The 8,646-nt window shown below is 42.1% G+C and overlaps 1 protein-coding gene across 2 annotated transcripts in view; it reads right to left on the reverse strand.

The window, feature by feature from the left end:
• Positions 1-4,787, reverse strand: part of prr36a (proline rich 36a) — a 28,467-nt gene extending 23,680 nt beyond the window's left edge. For both annotated transcript variants that reach the window (XM_080879805.1, XM_080879804.1), the window contains exon 1: positions 4,473-4,787. The gene's annotated coding sequence lies outside the window, so the exon portion shown is untranslated. The remainder of the gene's footprint in view (positions 1-4,472) is intronic.
• Between the last annotated feature and the right edge of the window lie 3,859 nt (positions 4,788-8,646).

Raw genomic sequence — 8,646 nt, forward strand, 5'->3', positions numbered from 1 at the left:
ATAGTGAGCTAACAGACATATTTCTAAAGTGCTGAAGTACCGTTTCAATAATTACAGTACATTGAGACTGGCTTCAGTTCCAGACAGAGTACCTAAAAAAAAAATGCAGCGCCAGCATCCACTACTCTATCCTAATGGGCAGCAAAGTACCAGCCTCCAAACCACAGTGATGAGCATTACATCCTTACCATCCCACAGCTACAGAGAGAAACACAGGCAACAAGGGTGAAGGATGAAATAAAGTTTAACCCTTAAAGTCTTCCTAAACAGATGTAGTGGAGCAGGGTTCAAGCACACTGGTGGTAGCCTCACAGCCCTGCACTCACAATTAATCCAGCTTTTTGACATTCATGCATGTAGACACTGATGGAAACCAAAGCTGTGGTACCACTTTTTAGCCAACTTTAGCAACTAGCATAGCGCTACAGAAGAGGAGTCCGCATTAATCAACATGATAGAATTTACCATTTACTTTCAAATATCACAACTATAGCTTTCAACCAAACAAATGACATTTCATAGAAAGGTATTGAAATTATCTATTTATTTCATAACAAGTAAAATGAAGGCTAATAATGTGTTACTTAAAAGGCTATCTGGGAATGCCGAATCGGCTGTGGATCGGCAAACTCTGCAGTGTTGTGGTAAAACTGACAATAGTTAACTAATGTGACCTAGTGCAGAGGGGGAGAGTGTTACTGTAGGTGTGTGACCATCAGTTTAAAGATCATGCTCTTTTGTGCCAGTTAACATGTAACTCAATAGACAGCCAATCACAAGCCGGCTCACAAAGAAAACAAATCTATGAGAGGTTAAGAGCACAAATTCTGTGGTTGCTTTTTTGGTCCCACAGTGCAAATAATGAGATCTTGCCTGCAAAAATCCCACTTCATCCCCTGGCTGCAAGTATTTTATTTTCAAAATTCCCATGAGTGGACTCTGAGCCACTCTAACATTATGCAAATCTGCTGGTGTCCAATCTACTAAAACGATCATGAGACAACTTTTAGGGGTTAAAAGTAAAAATGTATATATAAATAAAATACAATTTAAATAGAAAACAAAACCCTAAATGTGAGTTTCTTCCCAGTGAGTTTATTATAAACGAATAAACCGCATGTAAAAGCTGATAACTCAGCAAAGCTCCCTTAAATATGAGCACTTCTGGCTCCATTTTTATTTAATAAAAATAAATAAAAATTACCACAATGCTTGACTAGAAAAATGAGATGCTGTATCCGAACCCCTTTGGTTTCTCTTAGGATATTTGTCTTTTTGCAGCCATTTTTCTGCCTTTTGTTTGCAAATTTAATTGCATATCAAAGTCCCATAGTGTGAGCACCGAGCATCATTCTAATTACCTCACAACCACTCACACGTTTGGTTTGTTGATATGGAGGTGGTTAACATCTAGCTATTGGGAATTTTTCATTCTGATCAGAATTTTTAAAAAGATCATCATATGAACTTTCCACCAGATCAGACATGAGTATAGTACGACAAAAGTGTGGATTGAATTTCCATGAGTGTGGGACTGAGACGGACTCTGGTTACAAGATGTAACCAGCTCACTTCCAGGAAAATGCAAATACTCCATGCTGTGCAAGGGTTATGCGCTTTTCATTCATCTGCTCCGACTTTTGACATGAAATAAGGTGACTGATTGACATGAGCTCTAATTTCTTTTCAAAATTTAAATGATTAATACAAGAATGATTTCACAGGGGCATTAATACTCTATTGGTTAAACTTGCCTTCTTTTTAAATTTGCCAGTAGGTCTTTTTTTTGGACTACCTACAGCATCTTTTCAGAAGTTTCTTCCTGTTAAAAGGGACTTTTTTTCTTCCCACAGTCACCAAGTGCTTGCTCATAGTGTGCCATGGGATTGTTGGGGTTTCTTTCTAAAATTCTAGTGCATTTACCTTCCAATATAAATGTCTTTAAGTGTCTGCTGTAGTGATTTAGCACTACATGAATAAACCTGAGTTGAACTGAATACGATTTGAACCCCAGACATCATATCCACTCAGAGCCGATGCACACATGATGAGCCAATGCAAAGCTGAATAAATAGCCAAAAATCAGGAATAATGCTATAGAATATCACTGCAGTTATCAAACTGAAAGTGAAACTTGAGACATAAAATTGCCACTTTTATTTACCCATCACCTCAAATAACAATCCCAGCACTGACAGTCTGTTAGTGTTGTAACAGTTGTTTATACTGTTGCTGGTCCTTTACCTTTTTCCTGTCATAGAGAAGTCATAATAGGCAACATGTTTGGAGTGTAGAGAATTGAATGTTAAAAAAAACAACTAAGCGCTGCAGCCACTGTTAGTGCTTTTATTTTTTTTAATCTTTCTGCATTTTTCCAACCAGACACAAACGCGACCAAGAATCCACCTGAAGGCGCCTCGTAGCTGGCAAGGTTTGACAAGGAGGTATCTGAAGCATTCCATGCAAAACAAAAGGACAGGTTTGTTAATCAGTTACAGACTTGCTCCCTAGTGCACTGTACCCATTTACACAAGCCAGTCACACTAGATTTCTCAAACGCAGCCACCTGCATTTTTCGCACAGACCGTCACGCCTGAAATAAAACAACAACTGCAGTCTCCCCATTAGGCACCACTGCCCAGGCTCAGTCATAAAACAAGCCTTAAAGTTTACAAGCCAAGCATACCAGGGCTTAAGGATGTGCGGAGAACTTGAAGCAAATGCTTAAATCAATTCCTCCGATTCAACATAGTAGTTTGTTTTGGGGGTTTTTTTTTTTAAGTTCTTGTACTAATAATGTAAAAATGTTTCATGTGCTACTGATAGTTTGGATTTTAAAAAGGAGTTCATAATACTTGCACATTCCTGTTTATAAATCCCCCTTTATCCAGCCATTGAAGTTTAAGGTTACAGAAGACACTGAAATGAGAAAACTATTTCAAGCCCTTCTTCTCGGTTGCTTTGACCTTTGGGAAGAGGAAGAGGAAACGGGGGTGTGGGCAGGGGAAATGGCTGTACAGTATGAGGGGAGAAAAAAAAAAAAAAAGAAAGAAAAAAACCCCAACCAAACACAGCTGTGTCCAAGTTCACAGGCTGGCAAAATATGAGAGCCTTTTACTTAACTTTAAAGCTACACTCCATCATATGCTGCTAAAACAGTAGATATCTGATGCATCTTCATATGCTCGACATCTGTGACCAGGAAGTGCACAAATACACCAGCCAAGTCACTCAAATTCAGTTAAAAGGTGACTGCATTTCTCCATTCGTTTCCGATGAGCCTTTTAAATGGGGCAGAAGTGCAGATTTTGCCAGATTCATCCTCTGAAGTAGGACACAGCAGCAGTGAACCTGTAATGACCCTCTAAGAGCTTAGCCAGACAGTCAGAATAAACAGAGAAGGGTGGGTGTCATGTGGCTGTGTCATCCACACCCTGTGTCACATCCAAGTGATGAAATGGGTTTGGGAGTAAGAAACACACACCCAAATGCAAGGGCCTGCATGTAAATAACATTTCTGAAGCCAGGGACAGTCACTGGTCCTGATTCCAAAAGCCCTGCCACACCACACCCAGTCAAGCCCCAAAACACAGTGATTATGTAATGCAGACTCACAGCCAAAACCTGAAGGATAAACAGCATCGCTCTATCATTGAGATCTGCAGACGGTGCCTCTGATAGTCTGCCTTACTTACTGCTTTGCCAGGTGGAGAGTGAGATCACCCCATGTGCAGAGATGCAAATATGAAAACAGGCCTTGATGGTAATCTTGGAAAGAAACTACTAAGCTGGCAGTGCCAAGAAAACAAAGGGTGCACGGTGCTTAAAATGACTGGGGAACTTAACGCATGAATGGCAAAGTAAGATTCTCAGATGAACGCCTAAAGATACACCACATGAGGAAAAGAAAACACAAGATGCCCACATATCCAACTTTGCACGCCTGGTTCCAATTTTACCTCCCCAATAGTCTGGTTTAGAGTTTCTGGGTGATTTAAACGCCTCAAAGGGAGCTTTAATAACACCGATTAGCAGAGGGCCCCGTCGTTCTGCCTCGCAGAACAATAGCGTGTGTACGCCAGGGAGGCTGGCGTGAAGCTGCTCAGTAAACTGAATCTGATGCCAACGGAGACCCTGTCAAACAGAGAACCTGGAGCACCGTACATCGGGATAAATTTCACCCCGAGACAGAACGGCACACCGGAACCACCGCCCAGCTCCGTGCTAACGTTTCACATCCATCATCCCATCAAGCTACACACCGACCACTCCACACCACAAAGAGGGCGTCTGGCTTCAAAACAAACGCTGCTTTCTTCATTTAAGAGATGCTAAAATAAAACAAAGAGGGTGAGCCCTTCTAGGCAGAACTGTAATTTTTAAATTTAGCAGAAAACTGTGCAAAGATGTAGCCTAACTCGAATGATGTCGCTCGCGGCAGAAACGTTACAGCGTAGTAAATTGTCCGTTACCTTTCAGCCGTCGTTAAGACTCCCGAGGAAACAAACAGTCGGCCCCTTTCTGCCCCGAAGACGACGCGAAACGCACTAAATATGCAGGCGAAGCCGTATATTTTACTGAACTAACAATAGAGCCGCGCGTTCAGCGGCGGGCGTCCCTCCTCGTGTCCTTCCCTTCACGTTTGAGCAGCGGCAGGAGGCGACGGGCTGCTCCCCTTAATGAAGGACGGACCCGAAGGGGAGGAGTGGCGGAGGAGTCCGGCTGCAGACTGAAGGCGAAGCGTGGCGGTCATAAAAGAAAACGCAGATTAAATCCCACCGCCGGCCCAATCAAAGGCGCGAGCCCCGGCGGTTATGCAAAGCAGGAGTGACGTGGTAGTCAAACCGTGTCCCTGTGTGAGCGCGTGACTTTAAAATTGGAAATCAAGGTGGTCCGGGAGGAATTCAGTAGTGCTGTGCGATGCTACAAATTTTGGTATCGATCCGATATCAAATAAATACAGGGCCAGTATTGCCAATACATAACAGTGTGTCATGACATATGACATGAGTCATAATCAACTGGCAAGTTGTGAACACGTTTTAAGGCTACACACACACACACACACACACACACACACACACACACACACACACACACTTTTCAGGGTTGTTTTTGTTTTTTTGAGGGGGGTGGGCTGGAATTTAAATGTGCCTGTTTTTAAAGGACTTTATGTCAACCTCTTTTTAAATGTCCTATAGGGATAAATAAAATATATTCATGTTTGAGATACATTTTTTCATTTTTAATAAATAAATAACACCATTCAGTAGGCTATATACGGAACTTAGAGGAGAGAAACAAAGTATCGATCCTTTCACTCTAGTATCATCCACTACCAATACCAGTGTTGGTATTGATACTGTCAATATTTGGATCAATCTGCCCACCTCTAGAATTTAGCCCCTGCAAATTTGTGGCTTCAACAGCATTGCTTTGTCCTGCAGACACACACATCTTTTAAAACACAAGCACATGCTCTGACCAAGCTGAGATAACCTTGTCCTTTTTCCAATTTCATCCTCCCTAAGCCAGGATAACAAGATGGAGTATCTCCAGTTTGTAGATACGACCTAATCCTGCTGCTGCACAGAGTAAACAACAGGAACCATATCAGATTAAACTCCTCTTATAGGCCTTATGCACAGCATGCCTCTACCTTGTTTTATCATCTTTTCCCACAACTGTGGATAGAGAAAATCTTTTGCCCCCAGATTTTTACTCATGAAGCTCCTCTGTGAAATATTAATCTTTTACTTTACTTTTTCCTATTCTCTTGTTGATTTTGCTTACATTTTTGTGTAATTTTCACCCTATTATTGCACGAGATAGGTGAAGAACAGAGTGCAGGCAGGTTGGATCGGGTGAAAATTAGTGTCAGGAGTGCTTCTGGCTGAAGAATAGCAGCAAGAGTGAAAGGGAAGGTTTACAAGATGATATCGAGACCTGCTATGAAGTACGGTTTGAAGATGGTAGTCCTGACACATAGATGGGAGTAACTGGGAGTGAGCAGGATGGACAGGATTAGAAATGAGTAGATCAGAGGGACAGCTCAGGTCGAGCGCTTTGGACATGTACAGAAGAGGGAAAGCGGATATACTGGAGAAAGGATGTTGAACATGGAGCTGGAAAGCAGGAGGAAAAGAGGAAAACCTCAGGGAAGATTCAAGGATTTAGGGGAAGAGGACATCGATGTGACAGAGAAGGATGTGGGGATAGGGTGAGAAGGAAGGAGACGAGCTGCTGTTGTTACTATGGGAGCAGCTTAAAGAAGGAGAAGAAGAATACGAGTTGTTTTTGTCCTTTTAAATTCAAGCTACAGTTCATTAGGAGCCAGCGGTGATTTATTCAACCAGGAGTTTTCCAAGAATCTCTGCTTCTCCGCGGGGACAACGCCACTGAAACTCTCTGCCTCAGATTCCTTCACCCACATGTTTGCGATCTGTACTTAAAACCAAAATTCCTGACAAAGAACTGCAAGAGCTGCACAACAGGTTTGGATAGTTATATCCAAAGAAAGCGAATAAGAGATTGAAATTGTTAATTATCTGTGCTCACACTTTGGTACAGTGTCCACCGCCCTATGGTACGAGCCCACAATAGGTTTTAGACGCATGCTTTTATTTTCTTATCACAATGAGACTTTGAGCTGCAGCTGCAGGCTCAGTGAAACACTGAAAAGACAGAAGGATACAAAGACGAGCAAAATGGGTTTGGACAGCTGACATCAGCTGTTGTTTTCTCTTATGAGCACGGAGAAAGAATGAGGTTATTTAAAAAGAGAGGCCGTGGGTAAAGAGAGAAATCTGAGTGAAGGGGAAGAATGAAGGTTTAGCAAAAAAAATCCTCAGCCTTGGACTCGCTGGTGTACAAGTTCTCACTACACTTCGATGGAGACTGAGAAACAGAGAGAGAGAGTGTGTGTGAATCATGTGTCTCTCCATCCCTGCTCCTTTCAGGACTCTGGCAGTTGTTTCATCAGCTGCCTGTCATCTTTTCCAGTCGGGAAGGGGCCCTGCGCCAGAGTGAGAGGGGAAAACCCAAAGCTCCTCCAAAAGTTTAACTAATTCTTATTTTAACTCGTTGCCTCCTCTGAAAGCCTACTAGAAGTAACCCTTGAAGCTCTTTTCTAAACTGAGTGCTTTCTGTCATAATTTCTGCCTCATTATGACACAAAACGACTGGGTATGCATCAGAGGTTAGGAAAGGTGATCTCTCTCTGTGCAGCTGCCCTTGGAAACTATTTTAATGGTCATCAAACCAAATCTTTACTGATCTGTACTGAGGTGTCAAAACTTGCCACGGGAGAGGTCGTTCAATGTTGTGTTTATGGAGGAAAGCGTTAAGGAGATTTATTCACTTCCTGTTTTTTTTTATGCAAACTGAAACCTAAAAACCGAAACGATTTTTAGTCTCCATCTTTTAGTTGCATGAACTGAAAACTAATGGAATCCATCATTATTTCACAGGACTGAAAAAAAAGCTGTTATCCCCACACATCCTGCTCATCCATTTCAGATTGATCATAATGTTGTTACACAAGGGTGTGGCTCAGCGGTTAAAAAAAAAAAAAAAAAATCCTTAACAGAATTAGGATAGACTGAGAATTTGAAAGGCTTTTATGCACACACTGTCTTGTTTTTAAATCTGCTTCTTTGCTGTGGTCTTCACTCACCCATCTGCCCAAACACCTCACAGTAAGGACAGCTGCACACACAAAACAAAGCTCCCCCACACACAGAGACACACACGATGACACACCAAACGGAACTCAGGCGCTGATACAGATTGAGTGACACGGCGCGTAAGATGAGGGGGAAGGAGACGGTCCTCGCCGCTGCCACTGCTCCTGCTGCAGGCCTGCGTTTTTGATCTGGGATGCTTTGTTAATTTAAAAGCCTGTGAAGTTCAAACGGCGAGTCACAAATGAACAAGCGGCATCAAACTGGGATCAACAAAAGGACCACACCTGACAATAGCATACTGCTACAACTGAGACCATTAGAAGCTTTTGGAAAGACGATTTTCCCTCTGGGCTTTCACTGAACATCAAAGGTGCTGAGTGAAGTAGTCCTACACATTCACACACATCAAGTGGAAGAAAATAGTGACAGCCTCTAATCCAACAAGATGGATGGGCCATGTTTATGAGAGACATTACACTGTGGACCTTTCCTTCTGCCTTACACACTCCAACACGAGGCACCATCAGAGCGGTTGGCTACATAATGCATGATGATATTAGGTTAAGTGGGTGGAAGGCAAAGATGGGCTACATGAGCTGCTGCCAAAGCTTGCTTAGGACGCTCAGCAACCAGGAAATGAGCTCATGTGTTCTCTAACAAAAGAATTGCAATCTACCCTCTCTGGAAGATCTTTTTTAAGAATTACCCATCTTTTCATTTTCTTCCACTTATCGAATTCAGGGTCACAGTAAGGGTGGAGCCTATCCCCATATGATAGGCTGTCATAGGGTGAGAGCCAGTGTACCCCTTGGACAGATCATTAAAACCCATTTTTACTCCTTGGCTTATGACATAGTCTGAACCTGATTTTATTGTTTTAATCTAATGTGCTGACTTTATTGTTTTAAATGTAATTCTAATGATCATTTTATACTATTTTATTATTGTTTTTGCTATTTGT

This window comes from Rhamphochromis sp. 'chilingali' (genome assembly GCF_963969265.1).
Source record: "Rhamphochromis sp. 'chilingali' genome assembly, chromosome: 4".
Classification (NCBI taxonomy): Eukaryota; Metazoa; Chordata; class Actinopteri; order Cichliformes; family Cichlidae; genus Rhamphochromis; species Rhamphochromis sp. 'chilingali'.